A 17,366-nucleotide genomic window follows, 5' to 3' on the forward strand; every position below is an offset into this window, starting at 1 on the left:
ATTATTACCTTAACAGTATTACTTTTCTAGCATTTAAATCCTAAGAGGGAATTCTTGTACCAGTTCCCATTTTATTATGGGAATAGTTTATAGAATACATCTTGAGCATGAAATAATTTAAGGAATAATTTCCTGGGAAGAATGTGAATTTAAGTTGAGCATTCTTGATCCAAAGATTGAAAATTTGAAACCTTTCATGTGCCAACATGATGCCACAAATGGAGAATTCCACATCATAGCCAAAACATAGGCAGACTAAAAATGTTATTTAACATTTTTAATAACGTAAATGTTAATAACGTAAATGTTATTTAACATATACGTTCAGACTATGTGTTTTAGGGGTATATGCAACATAAATGCATTTCATGTTTAGACTTGGGTTATATTCCCAAGTTACCTCATTATACATATGCAAATATCCCAAAATCGGAAACACTTCTAGTTCCAGTTAGCCTGTGTTATAATGGTATTGTCATCATTTTGTTGGTCTCTAAAAATGCATCGTGTTCTGACCATATCCCTCTCAAAAATGAAGGGATTGTTCTTGGATTCTTCTGGCTCTGCCACCAATAGTTTGCACTTATAGGCAGATGACTTCATTTTTCTATTAGGTAAGGTTGGGATGTGATTTTTCTAAGTACCCTTGTCTTGATTATCTTAACATCATCTTGTCTTTAATCAAGTTTATAATCATTAAAACAGTGCTGTTACTGTGCTACATAAAAGAACCAATTACATAAGGCAATTTGCAATCTCCGTTTTTAAATAGAACATTAGGTAAAAGTACTATCTTATACTTTTTGCACACACAATTAGTTTTTTACAATTCCTTCAAAATGGATTCAAAATGTGTGATCCATTCATTACTTTTCAACAATAGATTCATTTAATTAGAACACTAGTATAAGAGATTATATAATATCAAACATCTTGGAATGTATTATTCTTACAAGTTTCAGAACTATACTGCTCTCTGATATCTAGACTTATATATGGTAAAGGCTAGATTAATAACTTAGAGGTTGAATTAAATCTTCTAAATTGCAAATGGATTGTAGCAGTAAATCATTATCAGTCTAACTGGAAGAGTAACTCAGTGAGGCCCTGGGTGGAGTTTATTCCCCAGCACCAAAAGAAGAAAAGAAACAAAAAATCAAACTGAAAAAAAATTTTTTTCTAGGGGCTCTCTTAGCATGAGGATATCAACTAGTAGAAAATGGTGAAGTCAGATACTACTGTTCTTTGGGAAAGCAAGATGTAAGCATTTAGTAAGTGATGCCTTGCTATACCTGGAAAAATAGTATAGACATCTAGCACCCCAAATAGTATTAATTGATATCTCATCGTGAGTCACACCCAGGCTAGTACAAGTTGTAGACTGGTTTATAGAGATAAAGCATTATACAGAATGAGGCCAGGGGAGAATACCCCTTGCATTTAGTTCACTGAAATTCAGTGATATCAAATGAGAGAAAGACCATCTTGTTTTTCTTCCTTTATTCATCTTCCTGAAGAGATTATTTTGTAATCATTTATTTACCAATATCAGTTTAAGACTCTGAATGCTAGGTCATGTGCATTATCCTTAGTACTTTTTTTTTTTTTTTTAATCATAATGGGGCTTGAGCCCAGGCCTTCGCACATGCTAGGCAAATATGTTCTGCCAGTTGAGACACACTGTCAATCCTTTTGTTTGTAGTTTGTTTTTTGAGATAGTGTTTCAATTTGGTAATTTTTCCCAAGATGGCCTTGAACTCCTTCTGTCTCTGGAATAGCTAGGATTATAGGCTGTACCACCATGCCCAGGTTATCTTTAGTACTTTTTTTTTAAAATATGGAATACACGAATTTCCATATCATCCTTGTAATCGTCTCTGTATTGTTCCAATTTTAGTATATGAGCTGCTAAAGCAAGCATTCCTTAGTACTGTTAAAGGTTAAGTGATACAATGTACATGGAAGTCTGTTCATTAAATGGCCTTGTCAGGTTTATATTTAATCCTATGTTTTTATAAATTTTGATAATTTTGTTTCTACTTATTTTGTTTTACAATGGTCTCATGAGAAGAAACAGATAGCTACCCATTTTTCACCAAAAAAATGTGAGGCATTAGGAGATTTGGGAATTTTTTGAAAATCCATAGGAAGGAGAGTTAAAATTTGACAGATTCTTTGCTTTTCTTCCTCAGTCTTTTTCGAATAAGTCTTGAAGAAATTTTAATTCTCCAAATGGAGACCAGACATCAAAAAGATGATAATTAGCAGGACTTACTCATTTTTTGGCACAAAATAGGTTATGGGATGTTTAAAATGTATGCTTGAAATTCAGCAATGAGTGTTGAGTATGTAGGCATTTTATACATTTGAGAACATACTGTACATTTAGGTTTAGTCAACGTGATCGTGTCTATTATATGATTGTAGGACTTAATTGATACATATCTTAATAGAGTTTAGTATATTTACTTGTGTGTGTTTTTATGGAAGTGCGTGTGTAGACATAGTTTTATTTGCAAAGCAAAATTATTAGGGAATCTTAGATTTAAATTATTTACATAAGTTTAGGCTATAGTAAAATTTACTTGTACATTATATGATTTCTTTACTCCTTAGCGTATTGATTTGGTAATATAATTAAGAATACAGTCTGTATGTTTACCAAAAAGCTTGCTAAAGCTTTTAGTTTTCTTTAAAGATAATGTAATATAAGCAAATAGAGCTTAAACAATATTTCTGGCTGGGTGCAGTGGCTCACAGCTATAATCCTAGCTACTTGGAAACTGAAGATTGGGAGATCACAGTTTGAGGCTAGCTCAGGCAAAAAGTTAGTGAGACCCCCACCTCAACCAGTATAAACTGGTCATCCCAGCTACATGGGAAGTGTAAATAGGAAGATCACACAGTTCAGGCCAGCCCAGGCATAAACATGAGAACTTACTCAAAAAATACCAAAGCAAAAAGGGTTGGGGGTATGACTGAAGTGGTAGGGCACCTGCCTAGCAAGTGAAAGGTCCCGAGTTCAAACCCCAGTACCACTAAACAAAATGAAACAAAGCAAAAAAAACCCAATGTTTCTGAAACCATCAAAGCCTCAGCAAACATTGAAATCCTGTTATAAGAGTTCTCAGATTTGCATGTAGGAGTATAGCAACCTTGCAGCATCTAGAGGGAGCCTTGTAACAGGTCATTTCTTGGGAGCATCAAGTTGACTCTTGCAACATAGCTTCAAAGGCATTCTGCAAAATATGGTTATAATAGGCAAGGGGCATAGATCATATGGAATAGTGCTTGCCTAGCATGAGTGATGCCCTGGGTTCAATCCTCAGTATCACAACAAACAATAATGTAGTTACAGGTCTGGGATTGTTCTCCAGTGTGCCAGTAAATCTAAAGCATATCCAAAGGTGGGACTCCACAGTTATCTTTGTGGAGTATTTTATATGTGTGTGTATATACATATATAGCCACGTGTGTTGTGGGCAGAATCACCATAAGCTCATGCACATAAGGCTCTAGCGATCAAGGTCTCTCTGCATGTCAGCCCTCTGGCAGTTACCTATGCATGTCTGTTGTAATACTCATCATTAAAGGTCATTTCCTGAGCATGTCTTTCTGTAGGCACAGTGATGAATCACATGGCTCCCAAGCAGCTTCCGGAGTCAGCAGAGACAGTGTAGATGATGCAGACGTGGTGATCCTCTGGGTCATCTGGAAGCTCTGAAGGAAAACCTCCTAGCTTTCTCCATGGCTATGTCAACAGTCATGACCTCGTATTGTCCCATGTATTCTTGATAAATATTTAAGTGCTAGGTACTTTGGATACATCAGTAAACAAGAAAAAATGTCTCCTCTCTTTTTTTTTTTTTGACAGTACTGGGGTTTGAACTCAGAGCTTCACACTTTGTAGACAGATGTTCTACCTTTTGAACCACACCTGGCTTTTTTTTCTCTCCAGTGCTCTGTATGGAATACTAGGGGCCCTTGCACCTGCCAGGCAGGTGCTTTACCATTGAGCTGCACTCCTAGCCTAACCAGTGTTCTTAAACTTAAGTAGAGGAGTAAGAAAAATAATTAGACAAGTAACTTTATAACTGATGAAAAATGCTACAAAAGAAGAGATCATTATGAGGGGGAGAGGGCAGGTGGTAGTATCACTGGATTATAAGAGTAGGCCTCGTGCGTTATACATCCCTGTAGTCAGTAGAAGTTGGTCTAAAAAAGAAAGGATGGGGCATTCCAGGCAGAGGGAAGGGGCATCTGCTTTAGTCTTGAAGCAATTAGGTGTTTAGTGCTCTCATCTAGGTCATAGTGATGATGACAAGAAAAAAAATCTATAGCTTGGGATAGAAGAGATGTGAGGAGTATCTACTATTTAGCATTGAAAGTAAGGGAGCAGGAAGAAAAAGATATTTCTTTTTCTGTAGCCTGTGAGCTTTTTGAAGACAATAGCCGTGTTTATTCATTCTCAAATCACATTGCCCAGTAGCGTGCATGGCACATTGTAGATGTGCAATAAATATTTGTTGAGTCAGGTGACTACTTAGTTGTTTCTTCTTTATTTTTCCCCTGCAGTTAGGGTAGAAAGACCTTGAGGATGAGAGAAGAAGTGTTTTATACCGCTATATCCTCCAAAATATTGGACACATTAAAGACAATCCATAGTGTTGATTTATTACATTTAATATACTGGTTGCTTGAATTAAATTCAGAAATTACACAAACTGACAACCTATTTAGGTACACAGTGATTGTCAGATACTGGCATCACATATAAATAAATGTTCATGCAAATAAAAACTAGCTACCTTCTTTAATTATTTTACATCTGTTTTTTCCATATAAAACTCCAGAGCCAAAATATATAAATGCCCAAAGTTTATAGAATTTGTTACATGATTCTCAGTTGCTAAAAGTTATTGAGGCAGAGATACTTCTGATTGTTACAAATCCAGAATGTCATCTAGCTCTGTGTGTTTAGGTTCTCTGTGAATACAGTGGTAATTAGTATTGTAAATAGAATCTAAAATAAGTTTTTCTTTCTTCACTTTATTCTTTTTACAGAAATGTGTCTGAAAGAGTAATTTAACTCTTGAAAGGTAAATGTGTTTTTTTTGCTGGGGTGGGGCTAGGAGGGTAGCTCTGTGGTAGATCACTTGCCTAGCTTGCATGAGATCTGGATTTGATTTCCATCCCCTGGTCCAAAAAAAATAAACATTTTTTAAGTTGCATATGAAATTCATTGCTATATGTCATGCCATTTTAATATTTTTAAAGAAATTCAGCATGGCAGCTAGGTCTTCTGATCTGTTCCTACATAGTTTCTTCTAATGGTTTCATTTGTTCTCTGTAAATCAGTAATAATCACAGAGATAATTTAGTTAGTTGAAAAATGAGAAATCACAAGCACATAAAATAAGGTATTTACAGAAATAGCTCATTAATATGAGTGAACACAATGTGTATGGTAAATGCTCTTCACAGCTTGGAATATGTGGTCAGTTGGAATAGTTTTCTGAAAGCTGTTAATATGCTAAGTAAGCATCTGGAAGCACATTTTAATAATAAGAGCCTAGTTTTAGTAGAATCTGCATTTATCCATAGAAAGCAACCTAGCAAATATTAATAGAAGTGCCTGAAGTAGTTCCATAAATACATTCAAATGTGGTATAATATTATTTGTCATATAAATATAAGCAAAGCATTCAGTCTTCCATCTTCACAACAGACAGCCTTCAAGAGTTGGAGCTCAACTTTAACATTTTCATTTCTGATTAGTATGAGCTGATTATCACTATTTTTATTAACCCATCTTCCAAACTCATGGGAAAACAGTCATCTATTTTGCTGTGATCTCTGTATAGCATTTTCAGAACCCTTAAACATAGGACTACATATAATTGATTGTAGATTATCCAAAAGGCAATGAAGCAGAGGAAACACATGTTAAAAAAGAAATTATAGCTCAGTTGGAAAAACCATAAGATAGGAGTCATAGTTCAAGTCGTAGCACTTTTGCTTGTATATGGAAGACAGTCCCCCTCTATTATAGCATTTGGATTTAGTAGTCTTTGTTAGTTAATTTAGATTTACAATTGATGAAACTTGGTATAAATTAAACCAAATTCACTGGTCTTGATATCATTTGTGACAATTTCACACAAAGAAAAACTCTTTCATTGCAAATTACCCAAGAGGGTATGAGACAGGTCAAGGGAAACTGAGTTTTTGTGAAACATATGTTCAGGTTTCACTGTTACTAGAAGAACAGCATAGCAGATTTCCTGCTGACAGATTTTAGTTGTATTATCTTTTTTTTTTTTTTATAGCTAAAGTGGTGACTGTTGCTGAACTAACATGGAGTTAGAGTACAGCCAGACTTCATCACCTTGGCCAATAAAGTTGGTTTTCAGGAGTTCTAGAGACTTTTCCTTTGATCTGGGCTGATCAGGAAGGTCTTTAGAAGAAAAATTAAAAAGCTCAGCTTGATAATAGCCAAGTAATCAGTAATGTACTAAGCTATTATTCGGGGCTCTATTATTTCTTCTTCCTCAGGGTCATTTTTATATCACAGCCCTTACCTGTGCATATTATTCATGCAGCTTATATACGCACTAATAAATGGAGTTGGTGATGATTCTTAGTTGCCTTAACTAGCAAACAGTAATAGAAACAAACTTTTGTTCATGCTTTAAATGTTAAGTAATTTAAAATCCTTTGATTCTGACCTCTTCCTCAAAAGCAAATTTAAGCTAAAATGCAAATTTCTCTGATTCTGAATGCCACATAAAGAGCAATTAAAGTATTGATTACTCCTAAATTCTAAAAGTTGAAAAGTTTTATAGCTAGATACTAGGAAACAGGTTTTACTATAAAAGGTCTGTTTATTTCCACCTGTTATAGCTTTAGCAAAACTTCTAATACCCTCTTTTCAAAACTGCCATTACCTAGAGTGATTTCTGCTTTCCCCTAACAATGCTAAATGTTGTACCAAGTAATTCTCAGGGTGAATTTTTTTTTAAGTGATCTGCTTTACAAAGAAATATTTTAGCCACCTATCAAAACTGAATCAGATTATAGTAAAAATATTTATTTGTCTTAAATAGATTATAATGATTATAATGCTATTACTTATAAATGAGAGAACAGGCTTGAAATTAATCTTCTTGCAAAAGATAGATGTACATTCATAAGAGTTGAAAGAAACAAATTTTCACTTAATACATAAGACAATTTTCCTCCAGGTATCTCCCCAGTAGAATAATCCAGTATCATGCGGTGAATGAAAGCTTTTAGCTTTTTCTTTTAAAAAAAAGAAATCGGCACAAATACTGACTTATATGGATGTATTACTCACAGTTTTACCTTGGGTCAATTCTGTTTCTCTTTTCACTTAAAGGTCAGCAGTGAGTCTATAGAATAGCTTTTTATTGCCTTCTCTCAGATCTGGCCCCGCACCTTCCAAATTCACTGATGTAGGAAAACTCTGGTTTATGTTAAAATAGTAAAAATACCTCTAAAGCAATTTGAGCCTTTCACACATAAATGTCTTTGAACAAGAAGTAAGCATCCATACCTCCTACCTTTCAGGGAATAGACTGTTAACAAATTTTCAAAGGGAATCGTTAGAAGATTTGGAGCATGGTGACAGGAACCAGTAGTGAGAATGGAAAGTGGAAATGAAATTAGGATCCCCATTGTCTTTCACCTTTGTTATTTCCATTTCTCAGCCATAACTACATTAGCACACATGGCAAAGACCTCAGGAGGCACTATGCCAAGCAAGCTGTATACAGATGTGAGCAGACACATCTGTAGGGGCTGTAATACAGAGCCATCACCAATGCATGCATAGAAACACTGCTCTCGCTGCCAAGATCAGAGTTAGGGGAGCCATGGTGTTTCTGAGGGCCACTTATGGGTCTCTCCATCTTGGCGAATAAAACTGGAGGCAGAGCTAGACTTCCCTCTCACATCAAATGGGAAATTGCAGTAAAGCACAGTGTTTGATGAGGTATACATCATGTAGTTCAGATTCAGGTTTCATAGCTTCTCTTCTCCCCCTCATAAACAGAAGGCAACCATACTGCTTTTGAGAATCATTACTGTTCACTTATTTTCTCATTCCTTCATCAAACTTGCTAAATTTATTGAGGTCTACACCAAAGAATTAAACTTGTAATGTATGTATAATACCTTAATCATTGAATGTGTAGCTGATACGGGTTTGATTTAAATTACATCTACTTCAGTTACATACATCACTAATCAGAGTGCCTGGAGGCTGGGTGTGGTGGCTCAACCTGTAATACTACCTACTCAGGAGGTGGAACTAATTGAATAATGGTTCCGGGCCAGCTCAGGAAAAAGTTCTGGAGAGTCCAGTCTCAGCCGGTGGCTGGGCCCACTAGCGTGCACCTGTCATCCCAGCTACATAGATAAGCACAATTAGAATCACAAACTGGCTGGGCATAAAGTGAAACCCTATCTCAAAAGTAAAGCAGTAAGGGCTGGGAGTGTGGCTCAAGTTAGTAGAGTGTCTGCCTAGCAGGTATGAGGCCATGAGTTCAACTTCCCAGGGCCACCAAAAAAAAAAAAAAATAATAATAATGTTAAATGTTTTTTAGCTTTTTTTTTTTAACTCACCAAAGATTCTTTCAGTGTTCTTTTTGTTTATGCATATAGGGACGGTACTAATATTTGAGCTTCTATTACATGTTTTATGTAAGCTATTTACTTAAAATCACCCTGTGAAGATAGTTGTTATTAATTCTCCTTTTGCAAGTGAGGAAACTGAGACCTAGTAAGGGTAAATAATGTGCCCAGAGGTCCATAGTTAGCACGTGAGTAGAGCAGTGATTTAAACTAAGTCATCAAACTCCCAAGCCTGTGCTTTTTACTATGTTTGAACAGTTTATTCTTTTCCCTTTTTTAAAAATTATTGTTGTACTTGGAGTACCTTGTGACATTTATAAAAGTTCTTACAATATATCATAATTGAATTCACCCCCTCCATCATTCTCCTTTATCCCCCCTCTCCATTCCTAGAATAGTTTCAACAGGTCTCATTTTTCCATTTTCATACATGAGTACAGAATATTTCCACCACATTCACCTCCTACACCCTCTCCTTACATCCTCCCCCTCCCACTGGTACCAGTTCCCAGACTGGGCCTGTTTTACCTTCCTGTTCTCACTTTTTGAAAAAAGATGTCTAAGGTAGCTATACAGGGAGTTGCATTATGACATTTCCATGTATATGTGTATTATAACCCAAATTGGTTCATCCCCTCTGTTTTTCTTCCTTCTACCTTAGTCCTCTTCTTATGGTGATTTCAACAAGTTTAATAGTTCTATATTCGTTTTTGTATAGAAAGTACATCAACCATATTCACCTTCTTAACAGTTTGTTCTTGCTTCTTGTATATATTTAACAAAATTCTTCACAACTCAGATATACAGGTTGGAAAAGATATACATTGTACATTTTGAAGTAATTTGATTAATTTTATAACTTCCTTTAATTTTTTTTTTATTTGAAAGAGTCCAATTTATTACAGGATAGGAACAGGCTCCTAATATTGGGACAAACTTCAGTTTAACAAGTGCTGAATCCCAGGTACTTTCTCATGTCACACTCTTGTCAGTGCACTTTTGAAAGCACAGTGGAGAAGGGTTTTAACTACAGTATTTTCTTTTTTGAATTTCGTCTTGAATACAGAAACAGGTCAATGCATTTTTTACTCTACCTGCACTAAAAACAACAAAAACCTAAGAACAGGACACTGGAGTTAGCACTTCCTGTTCTGCAGAGGAGCTTACCTTCCACCTTATTAACTATCTCATTCCCACCTTGATAACGTGGATGTGGCCTATAACACAAAAGAGCAATAATGAGTATAAAGAAATTGCAAACATGGTACATTGTTGGCTAACTGTAAAATTCGCCATTTCCAATGTTTTGGCAGTTCCACAAAAACTTAACGTAAAGTTACAATATGACCCACCAGTTTGTCAGCTAGTCCTCCGAAGAAAACTGGAAACATGTTTATACAAAAACCTATACATGAGTGTTCATGGTAGCACTATTCACAATAGCATAAAAATGGGAAACAACACAAATGTTCAAAAACTGGTCAGTGCATAAGCAAAATGTGGCATGTCCGTAGAATGGAATGTGTAAGGCAAATGTAGGCCCCAAAGTGACCACGTGGAGAGGAGTGATCTGGCCAAGAGATTCTTTATTGCCGGGTGGGAGAGGGAGAGAGCCGAGAGAAAGGAGGGGGAGCAGGGACTTAAATACCCCTCAGTGAGACTCGGCATGATCTGATTGGTTAGGATCTTATGGTTCATGCTGACTGGAGATTGGGGCAGAAGGAGGATTCAAGCTAGACTTGAGGCAGGACCATGACCCTGGAAAACAGAAGCTTAAGGGTGTAGTAAGAACCGAAACCTATCGGTGTCATTATTGCCCACATTCCTCCCTTTTTTGTTGTTAAGGAAGAAGGGTGTTGTGTTCGCTCTGGCTTCTTCGAGCTCGCAAGGGGCGGCGTAGGGGAAGGGAGGTTTAGTTGGCAAACAGTGTTGGGGTGCTGAGCCTCATGATGGCGTACACCCAGGCTCTGAAAATGAAAATTTCCTCTTCCCTGAAGTTGATGAAGGTCCCTTGTAGCCATAGGTCATAAAGAGTCTCGAGCCAATCCTCCGACCTCCACATGGTGGGTATCAGCCAACTATCCTCACGTATAACTTCTTTTAAAAGCCACTGGTATTTCACTTTCTTTCCATAAACTAAGTTATATTTTATCTGGTTTACAATTCCTTTAATTTTAAGACACAATTATATTTGCATTCTGCCAAGAAAAAGTATTGTCAATGAAGCTATGACTTTGGTAGCTCTGTTAGACATAGGTTTTAATATACGCTACCTTTTGCACATGTAATACATGCAAAATAAATGGTTTAAGAAGTTCTTGTCATTCATATTCAGAGTCTTTGACTTCTGATTGACCTTTTTTTTTGGTGGTGGCGGAGAGTTGTAGTGCTTGGCAAGCACTCTACTTCTTGAACCATGCCCCCAGTCCTTTTTGCTTTAGTTTAAGTTTAGTTTTTAGATCACATCTCACACTTTTGCCCAGCAGTCCTCGAACTGTGATCCTACTATGTCTACCTCTCAAGTAGCTGATATTACGGCATACACTGTCACGCCTGTCTGTGATTCACTTTTAAAAAGAATTTTTATTATCATATTATTGTTGTACTAAGAGAATATGGTAGCATTTATAAAAGTGCTTACAATATATCTTAAATTCACCCCCTCCATTATTCTCCTTTATCCCCTCTTTCCCTCATTCTTAGAATAGTTTCAGCAGGTCTCATTTTTCCATATTCAAACATGTATACATAATATTTCCTATAATTTATGTTCATATTTTTCAATCTTCTATTATCTTTTTGTGCCATCAAGAGCATTGATGATACTGATACAGACAGATCCTCTACCACTTGAGCCACACCCCCAGCCCTTTTTTGCTTTAGTTATCTCCCCCTCTCCCAATAGGAACTCTTTTTTTTTTGCCTGGGGCTGTTAAAAGCTTTATTACTTAAATTCCATTTCAGTTCTAAGTTTTTAGAACTGTGATGCAGAATATTATCAAGTGATTTCCAGTTCACTACAGAAACTGCCTTTAAAGCTTCACTAGTAAACATGCATCTTAATCTGTTTACCCATGCTCACAACTTCTGTATTGTATGTTAATCTATATATACCAAGCTATGTGCAAAGATGGTGAATGGTCAGACAGGGAAGGAATCTGAGATGGAAAGTAAGACTGGGAAGATTACCATGGCATACATTAAAAAAAAAGCAAGGGTCAGAGGAGTCAGTGTTAGAAGCAGGTGCTGATGGGAATATAAAGAATGGACCAATATGAGCATCTTGGTAAGAGGACCACTGATGGTGTCATGTGCCTTATCATCCCAGCATCTGGGAGACGGGAATTTAAAGCCATAGTGGGCTGCATACAAGTAAAACCCTCCCTCCAAAATAATTAATTAATTAATAAAAAGGAAGAAGAAAAGGAAGATCCAGTTAGCCTAATTAATTAGTTAATGAGTTACAAAAATTACAGTAAACTTTGGCCAGTTAGAAAATTCCTTTTTTTGTTTTTGTTTTTGGGTTTTTTTGTTTTTTTTTTTTTTTGCAGTACTGGGGTTTGAACTCAAGACCTACACTTTGAGCCACTCCACCAGCCCTTGTGATGGGTTTTTTCAAGATAGGGTCTTTCCAACTGTTTGCCAGGGCTGGCTTTGAACCATAATCCTTCTGATCTCTGCCTCCTGAGTAGTTAGGGTTATAGGCTGAGCCACTGGCACCTGGCTGTTTTGAATACTAGGCTATTTGCCTTACAGGATCTGAAATCCTTATTCATTCAAGTATTTCCAAAATACTTACTATTTATAAACAAGCTTATAGTGTTTTCACTTAAGAGGAATTTCTTTCCTTTAAAAGGACAGCTTAAATTTTATTAGAAACAAAAATCCAGACCCAGAGCTATTATATGTATCAGTATTTAAGTAGAACTAGGTTGAGCCAAAAGGCTAATGTGAAAGCACAAAGGTGGCATACAAGGAGGTTTAAGTCAGTGTTGGTTACTTCCGTGCTTCCTGTTGGGGGTGGGAAGTGAGGAGAGAAACCAGCAGGCAGATACAGAGACAAGGCAGAACTCAGTGTTGTCATAGTTAGGGACGGATCTTACTCCTGGAAGAGAATCATGTTGAGAAAAAAGCCTATTGCCACCTGATTTTAAATCCTTTTTCAAAAGATCATCTGAGTATTTTTTCTTAGTCCTACCATTCTGCAGACTGATGACTAATCCAGAGCCCACCAGGCGTGGGAGAGAGGCAGCTTTCTTAAACTCTGTGTGAGACCCTTCACACACAGGTTTCCTCGAGAGGTTAAGTACATACATGGCTTATGCATTCACCTCTATTAAAGTACTTTTTCTTCTTTATTTTTATAATCAATTTATCAGGTTTAATACCTTCTCACAAAAATTTGACTTTGATAAAGGAAAACTGTAAAAGGTCCAGTGAAGTAATGTTTCCAACAATGTTTTTTGAATGTTTTGAATTCCCTCTAGATTTGAAGCCAACAGGAAGCCAGCTGGTCCTTTCTGAAAGGCAACTTTATAGAACAGTCACAAGAATAAAGAATTGTTGCCCTTATCCCAACATTCAGACATGAAATCACAGGAGTGTTTCAGTATCTCTGAATTACTGGTATCTTCTACTAGACAATTCAGCTTTCTTTATGAATAATTAAGGTAAAATTATCAAAAATATACCTATAAAAAAAGGACCCAATTAGCCCCCAGAGAACCCTAACTTTTTAAAAGAATATTCCTGAAATGTAAGGTGCAACTTAAAATTTTAGTATCAGAGCTAATCCTAAGGTATTAATTACTACTAAATATCAATCTAATAGGAAGGAGTCAGTATTTTAAGAGTTGAGGATTAAAGAAAGGAACATAAGGTTTTTTTCAAAATTATTGTGCAAATTATTAAAATGTGTGTGTAAGAATTAACTGCATCTGAGAGCTCAAGTGTTGGAACCTCTTTCAGGATAACCTTTGGTATTTATTGTAAGCTGAAATTCTATAAGGTATTTATATAAGTACTTATATACTTGATGGCAAAAGAAATATATAAAAAACTATAAAGAGAAAGCAAGGGAGGTTAACAAAAATATTTCCTAAATTGTATTTCACCCCATGTTCTGGAAAGACAGATTACATAAGAAACAGCTTATAAAGTGGAAGATGCAAGAAATGTTTTCTGAAAGATTCAGATTTACCAAGTGATAACATTTTAATATTGCAGATAGCATTAAGAACATGTATTTATTTATCTTGGAATCAAGTACAAGAAAAGGCAGAAACATAAAAACAGCATTCATTTCAGGATTATTAAGTTTTAGATTGTTATGGTTTACTGTTGTCTTATATTCTCTGCATAAAAGTATCTGATAGGAATTTTTTCTTCATTTATTTTCTTATTTTAGTGCAGTCATCTGTGCTTTGGGACTTTGCAAAGTAAAGAAGGAAAGGACTAATGAAAATTAAGTAGTTTATCAGTGGTCAGATCTTACTACTTAATATATTGGAAACTCAAGCCACATTCATGGAAACAAAGTAAACAAGCTGTAGTATTTCAAGACTGGGTACTCTCATCTTTTTCTGTCCTGCTCCCATGGCTTGCTTCAATCCCTTTCTGCCCCAAGCCACTCTTTCTTTCATTATGCCTTGTTCATATCCCCTTTCTTACTGTGTTTCCCTGCCTCTTTAATTGTACTCCCCCATCTACTTCTTATCACCATCTCTAATTGCTTCCCTACCCCTCCTTTACATTTTTGACTCAGAATAGCACAGCTATTGTGCTTCCTACCCACCCAGTTTCTTCCCGTGCCAAAAAATATAGACATGAGTGGAGCAGCTTAAAGACCATTCATTCTACCCAGCCTAAGAAGGCCTGTCTTTCCAGTTCGTCTAATTATTTGTAATCCTACAGTCACAGAAATAACATCTAAAAGTAAGGGGTTTTTTTGTTCCTTCGCTAATGTAATTTTTAAAAATTGAAGTATAATTTACATAGAAGAGCATTTATCCTTTTAAATATATAGTTTTATGAATTTTGACAAATTTGGACTGTTACATAGCCACCAACGTGATCAAGGTAAGGAAGAGTTCCATCACCCTAAAAAATTCTCACATGCTCTTTCATAGTCAACCCCTCTCCCCATCCCCAATCTCTATAACTTTTTTCATTTTGTAAATCTGAAATGCAGTACTCACTTAAAAAAAAAAATCTCCCTACTCTCTCCTCCCCCCACTCTTGGCACCCACCCTTCTACTTTCTGCCTCTGGGTTTGACTATTCTAGGTACCTCATATAAGTAGAACCATGTAATATTTCTCTTTTTGTGCTGGTTTGTTGTACTTAGCCTAGTGTCTTCAAGGTTGATCCATGTTGGAGCATGTGTCAGAATTTCCCTGTATTTTCAGAATGAGTAATAATTCCTTTTTGTGTGTATATACCACATTTTGTTTATCCAACCATCTGTTGATAGACACTTGTATTGCTTCTACCTTTTGGGTATAATGCATAACGCTGCTATGAACGTGGGCATATGAAAGTCTCTTTGAAACCTTGCTTTCCCTTCTTCTGGGCATATGCCCAGAAGTTAGAACTGCTGGAATATATGATAATTGTATTCCTAACTTTTTGAGGATACTGTTTTCTATAGCAGTTGTACTATTTTATATTCCTACCAACAATACACAGGGTTGTATTGTTTCTCCACATCCTGGATGTGAAGTGGTATCTCATTGTAGTTTTGGTTTGTATTTTCCTAGTGAGTAGTGATACTGATCATCTTTTCAAGTGCTTACTGGCCATTTGTGTATCTTCTTTGGAGTATGTCTATTCAAGTCCTTTACCCATTGTCTCTTTTGTTGTTTTTTAATTGGAGTGAGTTCTTTTATGTATTCTGAATATTAACCCTTTTCAGATATGTGATTTACAAGTATTTTCTTCCGTTCTTTGTTGCCTTATCACTCTGTTGATTGTGTCCCTTAATACATTTTGCTTTTTATTTTTTATGTAGTCCAAGTTATCTATTTTTCCCTTTTGGTACCTGAGCCATATTCAAGAAATCATAGTAAGTTAAATGTCATGAAGCTTTCTCCAATGATTTCTTCTTAAGAGTTTTATAGTTTCAGTTCTCATGTTGAGATCTATGATCTATTTTGAGTTAATTTTTGTTTATGATATAAGGGAAGGATTTAACCTAAATTTTTTGCATTCAGGCATTTGCAAATCATCCAGTTTTCCCATAACTACTAGTTGAAAAGACTGTTCTTTCCCTATTATGTAGTCTTGGAGCACATGTTAAAAATCAGTTGCCCATATGTGTAAGGGTTTATTTCTAGATTCCCTATTCCATTGGTCTATATGTCTGTTTTTATACCAGTACTTTTTTTGCTTTGATAATTGTAGTTTTGAAATCAGGAAATATGAATCTTCAACTTTGTTCCTTTTAAGATTAAGTTCCTTAAGAGGCCACAAAAATTTTAGGATAATTTTTTTATTTCTGCAAAAAAATCATTGAGATTTTGATAGAGATTACATTGAATCTGCAGATGACTCTTGGCACTATTGCCATTTTTAGCAATACTGAGTCTTCTAATCCAGGCATATGAAATATCTTTCCATTTATTTATGTCATTATTTCTTTCATCAACATTTCATACTTTTTACATGTACAAATAATTCCCCTCCTTGGTTAAGTTTACTCCTGAGCATTTTATTCTGTGTAATGCTACTGTAAATGGAATTTAAAAAATTTTTCTTTTTTGGATTTCTCCTTGCTAGTTTATAGAAATCCATTTGATTTTTACATGTTGATGATGTTGCTTGCAACTTTACTGAACTCATTATTTTAACCTTTTTTTTTTTTGAAAGGGAGGGGATAGATTCTTCAGAGATTTCCAAAGATCATGTTGTCTGCAAACAGAGATCATTTTATTTCTACCTTTCCAATTTGGATTAATTTCTTTTTCTTGCTTAATTGCTCTGTCTAGGACTTCTAGTACTTTGTTGAATTTAAAATGTCAGGCATCCTTTTCTTTTTCCTGATCTTAAAGGAAAAGCTTTCACTATTGAGTATGTTGTTAGCTATGGAATTTTCATGTAAGGTTTTTTTTTATTATGTTGCAGTAGCTTTTTCTTCTGCATATATTTTTTTAGTGTTTTTTATCATGCAAGGTTATTGAATTTTTGTTAAACATTTTTCGATATCAACTGAAATAATAATGTGTTTTTTCCTTCATTGTTCCAACCTGGTGTATTGTACTGATTTTTATATATTGAACTATTCTTGCATTCCAGGATCTCTCTTCACTTAAAATGGTGTCTTTCAAAAGTAGTTTTTAATTTTATGATGTCCCTTTCACAGTTTTTTTAAATGGACTGTGCTTTTGGCACTGTACATGAAAATCTTTTCCTAAATCAGGTTTTACAAAGATTTTTCTCCTGAAAATTTTATAGTTATATATTGTATAGTTTTATAATTTTACTTAATTTTTATAGATTATATGATGGATTGAGATTTGTTTATTGTATTCATTTTAATAATTTCTAGATATTTTCATTTCTGTGAAGGTCCATGGTTCTGTCTAGAATCATATTCTTTCACCTAAAGAACTTCCTTTGATGTTCCTTACAGTGTGTGTTTGATGGGAATGAATTCTCTGATCTCTCATTTGTCCAAAAAACTCTTTTTTTTTTTCATCTTCATTTTGAAAGATA

At 35.3% G+C, this 17,366-nt stretch overlaps 1 protein-coding gene and 1 pseudogene across 1 annotated transcript in view; one reads left to right on the top strand and one right to left on the bottom strand.

Moving 5' to 3' along the window:
- Homer1 (homer scaffold protein 1) overlaps positions 1 to 17,366 on the top strand; it is a 124,306-nt gene that overhangs the window by 76,315 nt on the left and 30,625 nt on the right. The gene's annotated exons all lie outside the window — the stretch shown is intronic.
- On the bottom strand, positions 1,832 to 1,917 carry LOC141424472 (U6 spliceosomal RNA; annotated as a pseudogene).

This window comes from Castor canadensis, chromosome 6 (genome assembly GCF_047511655.1).
Source record: "Castor canadensis chromosome 6, mCasCan1.hap1v2, whole genome shotgun sequence".
NCBI lineage: Eukaryota > Metazoa > Chordata > Mammalia > Rodentia > Castoridae > Castor > Castor canadensis.